Below are 16,949 nucleotides of genomic sequence, written 5' to 3' on the forward strand. Positions count from 1 at the left end.
TGTTTGGCTCATGTATTTTTTAGAAGGTTTAACTTTAATTTTATTTAGCCTAAGAAGGGCACGTCACTCAAACTCCGCTGGTCATTTATAAAAATATTTCAATTGTGTTTCCAAGGAGCTGTCTTTCTGGCCTAAGTGGCTGGTGCCGGAGGTTGTGAATGCTAATGTAGAGGTCGGGAGATCGATAAGGGAGGGAGAAAATGAGAGAGGAGAATGGGAGGGGCAGAGACACCAAGGAAGAGGCACGGAGAAGAAAGGACAAGCAAGAAGACAAAGCAGACAGACAGAGAAAGAGACGGGATTGAGCTCTGGAAAGAGGCTCCAGGACTTGAAAGAAGCAGGCCGATGTAAACGCTCCCCTCCCCCACTTCCCTCAGAAGTGGAGACAAGGGCTCCCGGAGGGCCACACCCCACTCATACAGGTAGACCAGTTGTCCCAGCTCAAGGTATTTGGGCTTTGTTTTCAGTGTTGTTTCTTTAGTCTCTGATAAATACAGTTTCCTAAAAGGACATTCAACCACCCAAGCTGCTTTCCTTCCATCTCCAGGGTCTTGTGCAAAAAACTGCTTCTTCCCTTCTGTCATTCTGAAGTGAAGAGGTTCGATCGCACTGGAGATGAGGGAGAAGGGCCCGAGCTGACTGCACCCTTCACTCCCCCTGCCACTGGAGAAGAGGCAGGTCCAGCCAACCACTCTCTCCTCTACTAGCCTCCAAACACCTGGCATGACACAAGAGTCTTCTACCCAGGCCAAATGGAGTCCTCCCTCCCCAGGCAATGCTATCCCCAAACCACTTATGCATCCTTGTTCAGTTCCCTCTGAACCGTGGTCCAATCTGAGTGTCCAGCCCCTTTCTTCCATCTGTACACTCCACCCAGGGGATCAGGGATGGTGCATCCATAGGAGCTCAGAAGGTTCCGGGCTTGCAGATCACGATGCCAGAACCCCTCTGTAGAACTGAGGGGCACACTGGACCCTCCCCACAGGAAGCATCCCAACCCCTACTGCAAAATGGAAAAATCCCCCCCCCATCCTAGGGGGAAGCTGGGCTGGTAGCCCAACTCCCAGATGAGGGGTAGCCTGGGCCACAGAGGATTAGGAGTTGGGCCAGTCTGCATTCAAATGTGCTTGCACTAATCTCTTAAGCAAGTGATTTAACCTCCTCCAGATCCTCAGTTTCTTCAACTGTAAAGCAAGAAAAAAAGTACCGGGAGGTGGTGATGTCCTGCGTCCTAATGAGATGGCACAGGACAGAAGGGTGGAGCGGCCCCGTCCCCCTCACCTAGGGAGACACTAAAGGCAAAGCACCTGTCTGCACACCCTAGAGGAGCGGAGCCGGGATGAGGAGGCAGGGCCAGAAGAATGCTTTGCTCTGTAACCACCCCTGGTGTTTACTATTAACCAAAGTGCTTTGAGAAAGACTGCAGATCAGAGACCGCTGACAGCCCACGGGGAAGAAACAATCTAATGCCGTGCTTTCCTTTGGAAGATAAGAAGACTGAAACCCACGCAGAAACGGGGCAGAGCCCCAGGTCCCACAGCGTGTCCCTGCGGAGCCCAGACTGGAACCCACCTCCAGGTGTCTGGCTTTTCTGCTCACAATACCACCAGCTTGGGGGGGGGGGAAGGGGGGGGATGAAAGATGCCAGCCCCCACCGAGCCTCAGCCCCTGGTCAGGAGAGGGACCCCGGGGCTGGCTTCCCGCCCACCGCTCCTGATGCCCAGATGGAGGGGCAGCTGAGACCAGACAGAGGGTGGGAGAAGAGCCAGGGGAGAGGGCTGGCGCTGGCCACCACAGCCCCCTGGGAGACGCCTGCATATGGCCAGCCAGGCTTGGCAGCCCTCACACACTAATCCTGCTGTCAGCCAGGCCGGGTGCCGGATTAGGAAATGTCACGTTTCAAAGGAAATTATTTCCATTTTCTCCCCAGGAAGGGAAAAGGCAGAAAGACAAGCAAACTCCCAGGGTCGTGTACTGGGAGACAGGCCAGCACACGGGCCTGAGACAGGCGGCTCGCCTCCCGCTCCAGCCCCTCTGCAGACGCCCAGAAGTGACAGCAGTCGCCCGGTGGAGTTCATTCGGGCCAAGGACAAATGGATTTCACAGTTTATCAAGGGAGGATGGGGGGTGTGTCACGGCTCGTCAGCTGTGACCCACCTTTGATCTCCCTGCCCTCCTCACCCAATCAAAGCCACAACTTCCACCCCACCTCCCTCCCCACCCCGGCGGCTCCTGGACCCACCCCCCTGGGATCCACAAGGCTGAGAGAGAAATCGCCCTTGGCCTTTTGTGTGGATACTAGCCTGCCCTGGGTCCAGCCATGAGACCCTGCCGGCTGCCTAGGTAGAGTTCCACGGAGCAGGCAGGACAGAGCGCCTCGAGACAGAAGGAGTTTAATACCTTTCCCCCTCCCCGGATTTCTCTCCCTGATAGGACTTTTCCGCTTCTTTTCCTTCCCAACCTCGTCTGAGACAATAATAAACACTTCTCATTTTCACCGCCACTGGAAATCGTAGGCTCCTTAATTACAAAAGTAATGTTGCAATATTAGCAATTAATTAATTCTAATCTGGTCTGGAAGAGAGGTCGGGCATACAAGCACTCCCTTATGTCTTGGCAGCCTGGGAGAAGGGGGGGGGCAGTGGAACAGATATTGTGATTGAAATATATTTGTATAGAGTTATTAGATACTATCTGCAATCAATCCATTACCATAAACTTAAGCTTCTACGCTCTTTCATATGAAATGAATTTTCATATCACATTTCCCAATAAGCATTGCTTCGAGTCAACCCTTATTTATCTAATAACACCATGCAAATATTTTATTACATTTCAATGAAATGTGTAGAAAAGTGTTACCTTGTGCCAGCCGGCTCTGGGGTTGGGAGGTAGAGTGATGTCCTTCTGCATCTCAAATCTGAAGGATTCCAACCCTCCAGGGACCAATGGAGGGAGCCCCCCTCAACTCCAATAGCTCCCTGTCCTAAGATCGGGGGTGGCCATCTGTGCGGTACAGTGGCTCAGAGCCCCACTCAGCACAATGGTGAATGGCCTAGAGTCGCCATGTTGAAATGCTTCGTAATTTCTGAACGAGCGACCATGCATTTTTCTCTCTTTGCACTGGGAGATCGCACAGCTGGCCTGCCTGGAACATTCCTCCCATCCATTCAACAAGCGGTGGTTTTGGCACCTGTCTGACCTGCTACATACTCTGGGGTACTCATTTACAAGCGGCTAGCCAAACATCTTTGGGGCAGAAGAGGCCCTTCCTGATCTTGCCCTTTCTGTCTGTCCGGCTGCACTTCCTGACACAGGCTCTCCCGGGGAGTCCACCGTGCTGCTAATGAGTTGCCAGAGGCTCGTGCCCACAGCTGCACGGCCAGCACACTGCAGACCGCACGCTTCAGCCCTGACTCTAGACACCACGGTGGGGTTTGCTTCCTGCCATCATACAGGCAGGGAGATAGCCACCCGGCCATGTGGACTGCTGGGCCTGGCGAAGCACTGTCAGCCTGTCTGCGGGTCTAGCCTCTCCCTACCTCATAGTCACCTGTGGCTGACCCATGCTGGCCAGCAGCCTTAGGGGTGAGCCTGTCTACACCGTTTACAGCACTTATAACCAAGTCCTGAAAGGACTGACCTCTTAGGGGACACAACTCCCAAATGACCTCTTGGCTCCTTTTGTTTGCTTGCTTGCTTGCTTGCTTGCTTTCACAGTCCTGCCAGCTAAGAAACACAGTGCCAGAGACTGGGATGTCATTTTGCACACACCCTTCCTCCTTCCAGTCTCTGGGTTAGCATCTTACTGCCATCAAAGTGGGCAAATATCTCAGTGACCACTATCAGGTCTATGGAGTATTTGGTGGAGGGTTAACACGTTCTGATCCCAAGCAATGCGTACATCAGGTCAAACAGATCCTCACCAGCCTGTCCTCTGCCCTCTCCCACATTTCCATCACCGTGTTTAGACAGGCATTCCCCTTACAGCCCCAAATAATCCTGCTTCCTCTCCTCATCAACAAAAACTTCAACCCCTTGTGTCAGAGGCAAGGAAGTCCTCCTCATCCAACAGCACAGGAAGTGAGTGGGACTGACGGATGGCTGGAGGAGGAAGTAGGCACCAGCTGACAGCTGGACGTGGCTCCTGAGGCAGCTGGGGTGGGAAAGCCCCACCCCAGCAATTCCCTGCACCCAACCAGCTTACAGACAGAGTTTCCTAAAGCCAAGCTTCCTTCTTTCCTGTCCCTCGTCCTGCTGAGCTCCTCCTGACTTCTCTCCCACCTACAGGTTTTCCCACATTTAATCCACACCAGGACTCCTGGCACAGTGTGCATGTCACAGCCCTCCCAGAGGATCCCAAAACACAACCTGTAGGGAATCACCCACTGGTAGGCCTGGCTGGTATTCAAGCTTCCTCTATGTGTGTGTGAGAGAGAGGAGGAGGAGGAAGGAAAGGACGGAGGGAGAGAGGGAGGGAGAGAGAAGGAGAGAGAGAGAGACTAATTTAATCCTAGATCCTCTGGGGGCAATGCTGACACCTGTTTCTCAACACTCCCATCCAGACACATTCATGGGTTTTCCAGGCCCCATCCAGGAGATGGACAGACCGACAGAAAGTCTGCCTGACCAACCATCTGTGTGCACAGCCCTCCACCAGCACCATGGGAGGACGTGGGCTCCTCCCCCTCTGCCCTCCTTCCCCATCATTCACGGTGACAGGTTGACAGAAGGACCCCCACCACATAAAATTGCCTCTGGGCACAAGAACAAAACATAAAACATTTAGTGAAAAATCATCCAAGAACAGTTGGCACCACAAGTAAACTGCTTTAAACACTCAACGATAAGCAACCAATTTAAAACTCTGGCACGACTGGATCCCATCACGGGCCTGGCCAGCTCTGCTGTTCCCCCCCCCCTCGACCCTGCTGACCTCCAGCCTCCTCTCCTCGGGCCTCCACTTCCCATCTTCCCCTGAAACTGAGCAGATCTCTCATCCTGCACAGGCCATCTTAACATGAGACCACACACTAAAGACAGAACACCCTAACCTTTAATCCATTTCTCACGGAACTCCTGCTGCTCACATCCTAGTCAACTCATCGTTTGACTTGCGTGGATTTACAAAGCTTGGTCATAATTCCTACTCTGTGCCAGAGTGCTTTCCGCTTTGCATTCCCTTGGCCCACACAACCACCCACATGGTGGGTCTGTAGCCTCATTCTTGCAGTGTAGAGAGGGCCCAGAACCAACTGCCGAGGCCACAGAGCTGGTAAGTGGCAAGACTGATCCAGTTACCCAAAGCTTGATAGAAACAGAATGCTTGGCTTTTTCTGCGACCCTTCTGCTGTACACAACCACCTCGCAGCGTTGGACAGATACAGTCCAAGAAGAGACCAGCAGAGGGGAAGGGATCTGGCAGCCTGTTAGGTTCAGAAGTGGAGCTAGATCTCGCACTCAGGTCATGCATTGCTTCCAGGAACACATCTTTGGTCTTTTCCCACACTGAAGACCTGGGTCTGGGCACAAGCTGAGTCCAGGCTGAGCGTCTCCCGGGAGCTTATTGCAGCCACTGCCCTCTGTGCTGCTAACGCGGCATCCCCAGCCCCATGCAGCAGCTATCCCGGGGGAAACTGCCTCCGTTCTGTGTGGGACCCCAGCCGCGCTAATGTTGAGGCTCGATGCTCACCCAAGCCTTTAACATGCTAAGGAGACTTTCCTCACCATGGTAAACTATGCAGCACGCCCCACCGTCCTCACCTCCTCTAATCCTGACACTATTACAAGGTGGGCATTCATGTCCTCTTTTGACAAATGAAGAAAAAACAAGGGCTTGGGAAGGTTAAGTGAATTGCCATGAGTCATTAGTAGCTGAAACAAAATGGCAGAAACGTAACTTGGATCCAAGTTCTTTGACCCAGAGTTCAGGACTACCTCCATACCCATTGGGGTGGCCAAACAAGTCTTAGTAATTGTGGTGATGGCTTCATGCTCATGATCGAGCCTGGGAGCATCTCCTTTATCATAGATAACCTATGTATTATGGTCTGTATTGTGGGTCCTTTGATGCATGGACTCTCTGACTGTCTTCTGTGCTCTTCCACTAAACACTCATTGAATACCTGCTATGTACAAGGCTCTAGGTGCAGTGGGGGGAACACAGATGAGGAGCATGCACAGCCCCCCAGTTGAGAAGGAGCTTCACCATAGGGAAGCAAGAGACAGACACTGTGATGCTGCGATGCCACACTGTCCCACTGGGCTGGCTTCAGAGAATGACTGGCTTCCAGAGAAAGGATGTCTCTACGATGGTTACCTAAGTTATGAAAGTTTTACTGGGCCAAGAGGGAAAAGCAGGGCACTCCAGGTACAGGGACAGCATGGCATGCCTGTGACAATAAACATTCCATCCTGTATGTATGCCTAGGATAAACCATGAGAGATGATCGCTGGGGAAGCAACAGAGGCAGGTGGTGGGGGGGGCTTGAGGGGAAGGGGGTTTACATAGAGGGCTGAATATGGTGTGGCCTTTCTAGAGATAAGAGATTGGAGGGGGCAGAACTGGAAATAGGGAGATACGTTTGGGAGTCAAAGTAGCAATCCAGTGTGGTCGTCTGCTTTCCACCACTATAACAAATGACTGAGCTAATTGGCTTACAAAGAGAAAAGGTTTATTTTGGCTCACCGTTTTAGAGGTTTCCGTCCGCGAGCCTATGGGGAGACGGCATGTCATGGAAGGAGTGTATGGGGGACAGGTCTTTAGCACAAGGACTTTGGGAGAACGCTTGGGATCCAAACTACAGCATCCACAAAGCAGTAGGACAGGAATGGAGAGCAGGGAGGCATGGAACGAACACTACAGAGAGAGATCTGGCAGGACTGGGTGGTTTTAAAAGATGAAAAATTAAACAGGAGTCAAATGCGACTCTTGGCTTGGGCAGCCAAGAAGAAGGTGTCCACAGCCTGGCAAGCAGCAGGCACTCAGTACATATGTGTCAAATGAATGGATTTGCCAAGAGAAGGAACGCAGGCAGGGGAGCAGGTTTGCTGGGATGGAGGAGGATGAGTTACGTTTTGGAGATAGTCAGCCAACTAATCCGGGTAGAGGCAAGAAGCCAGGGTCATCCGCTGATGCATCTGAATTAAAGAGATGGGGTTGGAAGCGAACACCCAGGGAGAAATTGTCAAGTAAACATGAAGGAGGTAGAGAACTGAATGCTGAGAACTATCATGAATTTAAGGAAAGGGAGAGGAAAAGGAGAAATAAAAAAAAAAGGAGACCTTTGGATTTTGGATTGATTCTGAGTGTAGAGCTTTTCCAGGTCATAAGACAAAAGGCATGGAAGTACCTAAGGACACAAAAATGGCAGTGATGGTTACTTGTACATGTTAACTTGATTGGGCCATGGGTTCCCAGACATTTGATCAGACAATATTCTAGGCATTCCTGGGAGAGCATTACTGTATGGGATTCATAGCTGGATCGGTAGATTAATGTGGGAGAGCCCCATCAAACCACCTGAATGCCTGAATAGAGCTAACAGCTCAATGCACACCTTATGAGCACAAGAAAACACCTTTGATTCCTTCAAGCTGGGGTTCTTTCTTGCCTTGGACTTAAACTTGAAATGTTACCTCTTCTTGGGTCTTGCACCTATCATCTTTCAGAACTAGAGTTTACACCATCAGCTCTCCTAGATCTCCAGCTTTAGCAACATAGATTGTGGAACTGAACATACACAATCACGTGAGCCAATTCTTTATGATATACATGCGAGTAATATTTCTATTTCACACACACATTATTTGCTGGGTTTTATGGTGAAACTTGACTCCGATATTGGATAAATAATAGAGGCAATTTAAACTATATGTGAAAGGAAGTTGGGGCAAGAAAGGCAAAGAAATCAAGAGAGACTATGGGAGAGAGCAAAACACTCTATGAACATAGTTGCCAGGAAGCTACGTGTAGAATTTCAGCAGGGAGCAGTTGTGGGCAATAAGACCCTGATGTCATTGTATCTGCCTAACGTGGAGCAAAACAGCGAGCAATATGCACAAGAGAGACGAGAGGACAGACTGGCCAGGATTCTGGACGAGTCATCCATGTGCACAGTGAAGTTCCCAGGACCTTGGCATATGGACGAAGAAAACAGCAGATGCCATGTGTTCAGCGAATGAGGGAGAGTGACAGAGAGGCCACTGGGTGACCACAGTGAGGAAGGAAAGAGCACGCGAATGCCAGGCCCCGCCAGCCTACCAAGAGAGCCCCTTCTGTGAGGGCCCAGACCTGGCTTTGGAATGTGAACAAAATGCCAACTCCATCTCCCAGCCCTAGGCATGTGACTGAAAAAGAGCATCTTCCAAGGAAAGTCACTTTCCAATTCGTGACAGGGGGGTGGGGAGGCTTTCAGAAAGAAGGGGGTGGGGATAAGAGGGTTTGTGAAATGTGAGATGGGGTCACCTGGAGCATTAGTAATGGAGAGAAAGGAAAGATGATGGTACAATGTCACACGTCCCACAGATCCCACGGCATCCACTTCTCCACAGACATGCAGGAAAACTAAACTTCCCAGCCATCCTTGCAGCAGCGCCCCAGTGGGGGGATCCGGGCCAATGCACATGAGTAGAGGTGGTCTGTGCCGCCTCCTAGCTTGGCTGTAAGCCCCCCACAAATTCATACTCGCTCTTCTACATTTACAGATCACACGCAAGCACGCTCAGCATCACGCCTGGAAGAAGAGATTCCCAGAAGAGCCACCAGGGCCTACATCAGAGGGTGAAGCAAACAGGAAAAGGATGCTAAGCGGCTGGGCTGGGCTGGGGGGGAGGGGGCCTGGCTGTTACTGCAGCAGAGCCTGTCTGCACCACACATCATGGATGCCTCAGGGAAGGATACCATTGGCAGGCTATGGTTCTCATGACAGCCAATCCCAGGGATTCCCTGGCACGGGCTAGGTTGGCCGAGGAGGGAAGAAGGAAGTGGCTAGGCGGGAAGACCTAGAACTTTTTCGAAGGATGCAGCCACACTCTGGGTTGCCCAGGGTCCCAGCTCCACCAGCTCCGTTTCTGTAATAGGGGGTTGGGCCACAGGCTCCTCCAGCTTCCAGAGACAGTTACAGAAAAGGCGGAAGACCTTTCCTCCCCCCAGTCTGGGTCTGCGGTCCTCAGTCCATCACCAAGACACTATGGAACAAGGCCGGGTAATCTCCCGACACCTGCCATGTCTCCCATCGCTCCCTCATTCATGCCCATGCAGTGACCACCCACTGCTGCCCTCCCTGGCCAAGCCCCTCCCACTGCTCTGAGGACACCTGCGTCTCAGAGCATCCTTCCTCCCACTCCCACCCTTCCCTCTCTGTGGCTTTCTCCTTGGGCTTCCTCCAAGCCTCCATCTCTGCCTCCTGCCGAGAGTCTGGAACTCAGCGTTCCTCTGCTTCTTAGACCTCCCTCTCCCCCTCCCTTCAGAGCAAATCAAGTGCAAGACCCTCTCTCTTTGCCCATCCTTGCTGTGTCTCCCGCTGCCCTGTGGTTACGTCCGCTCACCAAGAAGCAGCGCCTCTGTGGCTGTCAGAGGTAGGGCCCCGGGGACCAGGGACTAAATGAGTCCCTCACACACACACACATGCGAGAGCGCTAACCAGGAGCCCCTCTCCCCCTGGGCTCCCCACCCCCTCCCTCCAAGCAGTCCTGGGAGCCTGCATTATTTAGAGAAATTATTTAGCATTCTGCTTCTGTCATTCCTTGCCATGGCACGGGGCCCTGATATGTGATAAAAATATCAACGTTAAATCGACTCTGAAAACTGCTGTTTACTTGTGGTGTCACTGGAGCCAGGGGCAGAGTTGACAGCTCCTACAGGACCCCAAGTGCCAGAGGCGGAGGTAACAGCTCGCGTGGAAAGCTCAGCGTTTTCCCCGTGCTGGATCGCAGAGAGAGACAGCCCTGGCCTCAACCCCCCCACCACCACCCCCACACACCCCGAGTCAGCCCTGGCTCGGGCCCCCCGCACACCCCCGAGAGTGCTGGTCTCCACAGCAGCAGAAAACTCCAGCAAAAAGACAACAGGCTTGAGGAGGAACGTGCCTGGCTCTCTGTGAAGTTCCATGGCATCTTTGGCAGATGGAAATGCATCCCCATAATACACCAATTTGGACACAGGAGGCTGGGCGATGTTGAGTGGCTTTCCTGAGGACACGCAGTAACAAGCTGGGGAATCCAGGGCCAGTCCTGGGTCTGTCTGCCTCAAGTCCAATTATAACAAGCTCCACTACAGTATCTAGCACGGAAGGCCCAGCTTCTAGCCTGGGTCACTGACCAAGGCTACTACCAGCTTTTAAAGACCAATAAGGTTGGAACTCTATCCTGGCATCTGATGTCCAGTTTGGGATGATGAGGCCAAGCAGGATCCCACCAGCAACAAAGGGGCAGGGTAATGCACAGACTCCAGGAAGAGCAGGGAAAAAAAGGACCAACCATTGGACAAACAGGATTGCATGAAATTGCAGAGCTTCTGCATGGCAAAGGACATAGCTAGCAAGACCAATAGAAAGCCCACAGATTGGGGGAAGATCTTCACTAGCCATACAACAGACAAGGGTCTCATAACTAAAATATACCTGGAACTCAAAAAATTAAATCCCCCAACAACAAATCCTCAAAGAAACAACTGTGCAATAAATAAGTGGCTAAAGACTTAAAGAGAAACTTCTCTGAAGAGGAAAGAAGGATGGCCAGTAGACATGAAGAAATGCTCAACCTCCCTACCCGTAAAAGAAATACAAATCCAAACAACATTAAGATACCACCTCACCCCAGTTAGAATGGCTAAAATCAAGAACTCTAATAACAACAGATGCTGGAGGGGATGTGGACAGAAGGGAACCTTACTGCATTGTTGGTGGGAGTGTAAACTTGCTCAACCACTTTGGAAAGCAGTATGGAGGTTCCTCAAAAGACCCCACATAGAGCTCCCCTATGACCCAGCAATCCCACTTTTGGGCATTTACCCAAATGTTCACAAACAAGACCACACTAAAGCTACCAGCACAACTATGTTTATTGCAGCATTATTTACTATAGCTAAGATATGGAACCAACCCAGATGCCCCTCAGTAGATGAATGGATCAAGAAAATGTGGTATATATACACAATGGAATTCTATGCCTCCATCAGAAAGAATGACATTGCCCCATTTGTTAGGAAATGGAAAGGGAAAAAATTATATTAAGCGAAGTAAGCCAGGCCCAAAGAAACATAGGTCCCATGGTTTCCCTTATTTGCAATATCTAGTATATGTCTGAGTCAAGCAGAAAAAGTCAGATAAGATGATGTTAGGGAAATAAACCCTAAGATGTTTTTTTTCTCTCATGCGATTGTGTCTAACACATTTATAAGATTATTTCTTTGTTGCTTTGTATGTCCCTCCCCCACGGTATAACCCCTGCTTTCACTGTATTTGATGTCGGTATAATTTGTGGAGGGGAAGGGGAAAAACAAGTCGTTTAAATAGGGATACAGGTGGATCCATTGCAACAATGAGATGTACAAGTCGTTATGTCGAAAACAAACTTTACAACTTTGGTGTGGGGGGGAGTATGGGGGGGCAGGGGGAGGATGGGAAGGGATGGGAAGAGGAAACAAAGGAGGAGGCTACAATGCTTGATAAGAAATGTACTCATTATCTTGCCCATGTAATTGTAACCCCTCTGTACAGTATTTTCACAATAAAAAAAAATAAAAAATAAAAATTTAAAAGATATATATTTTTTTATGGGGGGTCCGGTTGTGGGGCTGAACTCTGGGCCTGGGTGCTGTCCCTCAGCTCTTCAGCTCAAGGTTAGTACTCTACCACTTGAGCCACAGCGCCACTTCTGGCTTTTTTCTTTTTGTTTATGTGGTGCTGAGGAATCGAACCCAGGGCCTCATGCATGCAAGGCAAACGCTCTACCACTGAGCCACCTTCCCAGCCATATACATATACATATATATATATATATATATATATATATATATATATATAAGAAAGGACCAACCAAAAGATGGAGCTAAGAGATACCACTCTGCATCCACAGCACACTCAGCTGACCCCAGGGCCCTGGTGACACCTCTTCCTTCATGGCCACAGAAGCGAAAGCCTGACATGTAAGGACTGCTCAGGAAAACAGCCGCTGCTTGGATCTCCTTAACCTAGGACACAGAGAAGAGGGCAAGGACAGTGTGTGATCTCCACTCCACCGGCGCTGGTCCTGAGACAAGGTCTCATCAGATCCTTGCAAAGAGGACTCTGGAAAGCTAACCTTGCCAAGGGGCTGCCACTCAAGCTATGAGGGTGGGGGAGTGAGGCTGCTTTTGGAGAGCTGGTGCCAAGCTCTGCAGGCCAGCCCTCTCTGGGGAACTGGGTTAGAGATATTCACACAAGAGAGTGACATCCAGGGTGGCGATGAACTCAAATCATGTCACGGGGGAGGGGGAGGGGGGAAGGGTAGGGAGTAAAGAACTGGGTTTATCTGGCCTGTAGAAATGTTATAAGGACAAACTATCCAGTATTTAAAGAGCTGCTGGGGAACGGACTTGAGCCCTTGGCCCAAAGACTGCAAGGGCTGACAATTACAAGGCCGTATTTCCTGAGGCTTTCTCGCCATGGCTCACACAGAAACCCCTCCTATCTGCACCCATGGTTGCAGACAAAGAGAGAGGGGGCGAGGCTGTCTACAGCCACGGCTGACCAGCGCTGGGATGCTGGCAGTCCATGTGGGCAGCTTGCCGCTGCACTTACAAAATACACTTCCTGCTGGAGAAGCCCTGGAGGAGGGGCAGTGAGCCTCCTGTCACTGCAGGCATGCAGATAAAGACAGAGGGAGGGTTTGTGGGGGAGAGAGTGGGTGCATGCTGGTCCCTTTGATCTCAGAGTGGACAGGTACAGGTGAGTCCATGGACATAGGCCCCAGGCTGGGCCCACCAGCAGGTGGCGTCTGTCTCAGCCAGCCAGACACAAGCCTGTGGGAGATGCAGGCAACCCTGGGGTAGAACTACCCCATGAGCCTCCCACCCCTGCCTGGGATAAAGCCTCCGAATGAACTAATGAAAATCACCCAAATTGAGTTCAATTGAGCAGAGGAATAGAGGATGGAGCCCATTAATTATCTCTCGGCCGACCTCATGCCTCATCTCAAGTGCAGAGCAGCGTGGCTTGGGGCAGACAATAGCAATTAGCAGTGTGGGATTTGGACATTGTCAAAATACAACATGCAAGCTCCACTCAGAAGGCAGATGATGAGGAGAGGAGCCCTCCGGTCGGCCCTGCAAGGCAGTATCAGAATGTCTGGTGGAAGGATATGGAGCAGAGAGCCAGATATGGGCTTCTCTGTCTATCGATGGCCTGCCCTCAAGCCTCTCTGAGCCTCAACACCCTTCACTGTCAAACACGGTGAGCAGGGCTGAGGCGGCAGCTCAACGGTAGGACACGTTCCTGGCATGCATGAAGCACTGGGTTCAAACTCCCAAGACTGAAGGGAACGAAAAAAGCAGGACCGATAGTCTCTCTCATAGGCTTGTTCAAAGGATTTCATACGGCAACTAGTGGCATGCCGTAGATCTACTCCATGCAATCTTGGGGAGAACTTGCCACAGGCACAAAGCTGGCTTTGCTCTCTGTAACACACACGCGGTTTGTTGGTAAGATTGCTCTACTGTTCGGTACTCTGCGATTCGGCCACCCTTCTCCAAGCCTGGTGTGGGCCAAGAAACGCCACCATCAGGGACTGAGCGGCAGCATCTGAAGCCAATGCTGCTTTTCCTTTCTCCGCTCCACACTCACCCTCTTAGCACCAAGGTTTCCTGACCGCTCTCCTCCACCTTCCCACCTCCAATCAAACCCAGACAACACCAACCCTACGGCCATCAAGCCCCCGGTCTAAATCCCACAAGACGCAGAAAGCATTAGCTTTTGATTTGTGGTGTACTCGGCCTTCCCGCCGAGCGCCCTCCACCTCTGCCCTGCACAAAAGACAGCCCTACTTCTTGGGAGGAGGAAAGCCACAAATTGTTTCTCTCTCCCCTTCAGTATCGACTAGAAGAGTGCAAGCCTAGCGACTTCTCATCCACACCTCATGGCTCTCCTGGCTGGGCAGAAGAGACAGGAAAGAGTCCCTTGGGTTATGGGATCAGAGACCAGACAGGCTGGGTGGCTGGAAGAGCTGGGTTTTGTTGCTGTGTTTCAGGGATGGAGACACAAGAATCCACTAGCCCAGTCCCTGAGTGAGGGGAGGCCAGGGATCCATACATATGCTCCCAACAGGATATTCTCTATGTACCCTGTCCTCTGTGTGCTGGACATTATCACTGTCCTCCCTCTCCTCCCCCACCCTCCCCCAGCGCTGCGTGGCCTCTGTGACCGCATCCACCAAGATTCCTTGCACCTATTTGATTTCACCATGGGAGACACCAAGGCCAGGCTCTTCATCCCTAGCCATCCAAATCTCTACCTAAGGCTGCAACTCCTATAGCCACAGCCATCTCCCGGAGGTGGACCACTCCATCCCTGTGCCTTTGGGCCTGGATGGTGGGACCACCCACTGCGATGTCTTGGGTACGTTACTGTCTCTGTTGGTTGTCCTTAACCTGCCTACACTTTCATAAATGGCCTATCCTCTATTACCTACCTACCTGTTCCTCATTCACAGAGCCCAACCTATGCTGCAGGCATGGTGTCGGGCCCTGACATATTAAAACAAACAAGATGCCACGTCTGCCCTGAGGAGCTCAGTCAGGTGGGAGTTACCACTGGAGATGCTCTGGGAAGGGTCTCCGAGGGCCCAGTAGTGCAATGTCCAGCCCTCTCTAAGAACCAGCGAACTGTGGGAAGAGGTGCTTTTATGTAACTCATCCATACACTCAGAGACAGTTTTCTGTACTAGGAACTGTGTGGATTTGGCCCTTCCTGGGAGTTGGGGAATGACCTGGGTGATGAATCTGATTCATCCCCCTAGGCGGCAACCCCAGGAGTCCCCAGCCCACTCACCAAGCTTCCTCAGAGCGTATGTGTGGTCCACAGCAGTGGTGCCATTTTCCCAAGGAGCCACTGGTTTAGAGGAGGGGTGGAGCACAGTGTCCTCCTGGCTTCCTCCCGGACCAGCAACTCTTACTGTCCACTGCCCAGTGGGACAGGTGACAGCAGAGAGGAAGGATCGGCGCTGGATCTTCTGTCCCTGAATGAATTTCATCAAGGAAGGAGCCTGTGGAGGGAACACTGTGATTCAGAGAGGAGGAATTTACGGGATTAATCTTTAATACTTGCCGGCATCCGTCATTTGGTTATTAGAAAGAAGAAATAATAAAATAACAAGCTGATCCCATATCAGTTGATGAGGTTCCCTCCTCCTGTGCACATTTTGTTTTACACACACACACACACACACACACACACACTCCAGAAAAGCCCATGGAAGCAGCAATGAGTATGAGTACCAGCACCACTGAGTTCAAAGGACAAGGGTACAATGTAGAAAGGGATGTTTCTTAAGGATCCAAAGACAGTTACTTAACAGGAGAGGGCCAAAAGTAAATGAGGCAATTGTCGAGCTGGACTACGGGGTTGAGGAGGCAGTCTGCACTATTAGCAATAAATATTAAATAAGAGCTACCCAGAAAGATTATTTTAAAAGCTGAATTCAATGGAATGTGGTCTCTGTAGAGCCCATATTTGAATATAATCAGATTATGAGGTGTTCTTCAAAGACTTCCAAACCCACAGGCTGCCATCAGGAGAACTCTTCTCTGGCAGGACAGGTGGTAGAAAGGCCCATTCCGACACTCAGCACACGCTGCCGAGGTGCCTACATGTGTGCTGTCAGTCACTGGAGTGTAGGGATGGGGAAAGGTGGTCCCTGACCCCAAATTCTCAGCTCAGAGAGAAAATCAGACATGGGGACAGGTGGTGGCAAAAAGAGAAAAAAAATCCCCTCTATAATAAAGTGGGAGTTTTAAAATCAGAAAAAATTTTAAAAAAATAAATAAATAAAGTGGGAGTTTTCCAAGGGCATTCCCATACTCAGGCCCCTTCTGTAGCTCTGCTTGAATAAGGCTGACAATAGAAACCAGAATCTTCACTGTGGCAGGACTGACTTGGTTTGGAGCACAATGACAGAGTCTAACCCTAGTGCTTGACAGTATATATATATATATATATATATATATATATATATATATATATATATATATATATATATATATATGGGTAGAGAAGCAAATGCGCAAGTTCCATCAGCTCTGCTGGCTGAGGTTAGAGTCCTGACCAGGAGAAGGAAGATATCCAGGAGCTCCGGAAGGGGAGGCAGGCACAGAGGGCCTGGGGAAGCATGGGTCCAGGTATCCTGGGAGGCCTCACACATGCAGGGAAGGCCTGGGAGGGTCGAGCTTCCCTGGTCCACACACAGAACCTGCCTCAAGGTATTTACACATAGCTCCACTGTGTCACTGGCTGACCATCAAGCTTACAAAGAGACAACATTTAGGGAAGCAGAGTAAAAGTTTAAAAGAATTTTACAAAACAAGGAGAAACATCAGCAGCTACATATTACTGGGGAGAAAGATTCCCCTCAAAATCCAAAGATGTCACTACAATAATCAGCAACAACAACCATTAAAGGAGAAACGATGAGAATCCAGAGGTTAAACAACATATTATCTACAATGTCTGATTTCCAACAACAACAACAAAAATCACAACCTGCAACCAAACAGGAAAGTGATCCAAACTCAGGGGAGGGGAACAGTCGATAGAAACCCACTCCAAGCAGACCAGATATCGAATTTAGCCAACAAAGACTTCAGAAGTGTTATGTATGTGTTTTCAAAGAATCGGAGGAAGCCATGTTTAAGGAATTAAAGGACTATATGTGATGACTCAGCCAATCAATAATCTCAATAAAGAAATAGAAACTAT

At 50.5% G+C, this 16,949-nt stretch overlaps 1 long non-coding RNA gene across 1 annotated transcript in view; it reads right to left on the reverse strand.

Moving 5' to 3' along the window:
* LOC138838783 (uncharacterized) overlaps positions 1 to 15,076 on the reverse strand; it is a 174,676-nt gene extending 159,600 nt beyond the window's left edge. The window contains exon 1 of the long non-coding RNA XR_011375752.1: positions 15,027 to 15,076. This is a non-coding gene — a long non-coding RNA (uncharacterized lncRNA). The remainder of the gene's footprint in view (positions 1 to 15,026) is intronic.
* Positions 15,077 to 16,949: the final 1,873 nt, after the last annotated feature.

This window comes from Dipodomys merriami, unplaced genomic scaffold, assembly GCF_024711535.1.
Source record: "Dipodomys merriami isolate MVZ:Mamm:240054 unplaced genomic scaffold, mDipMer1.0.p SCAF_29, whole genome shotgun sequence".
In the NCBI taxonomy this organism is placed as follows: domain Eukaryota; kingdom Metazoa; phylum Chordata; class Mammalia; order Rodentia; family Heteromyidae; genus Dipodomys; species Dipodomys merriami.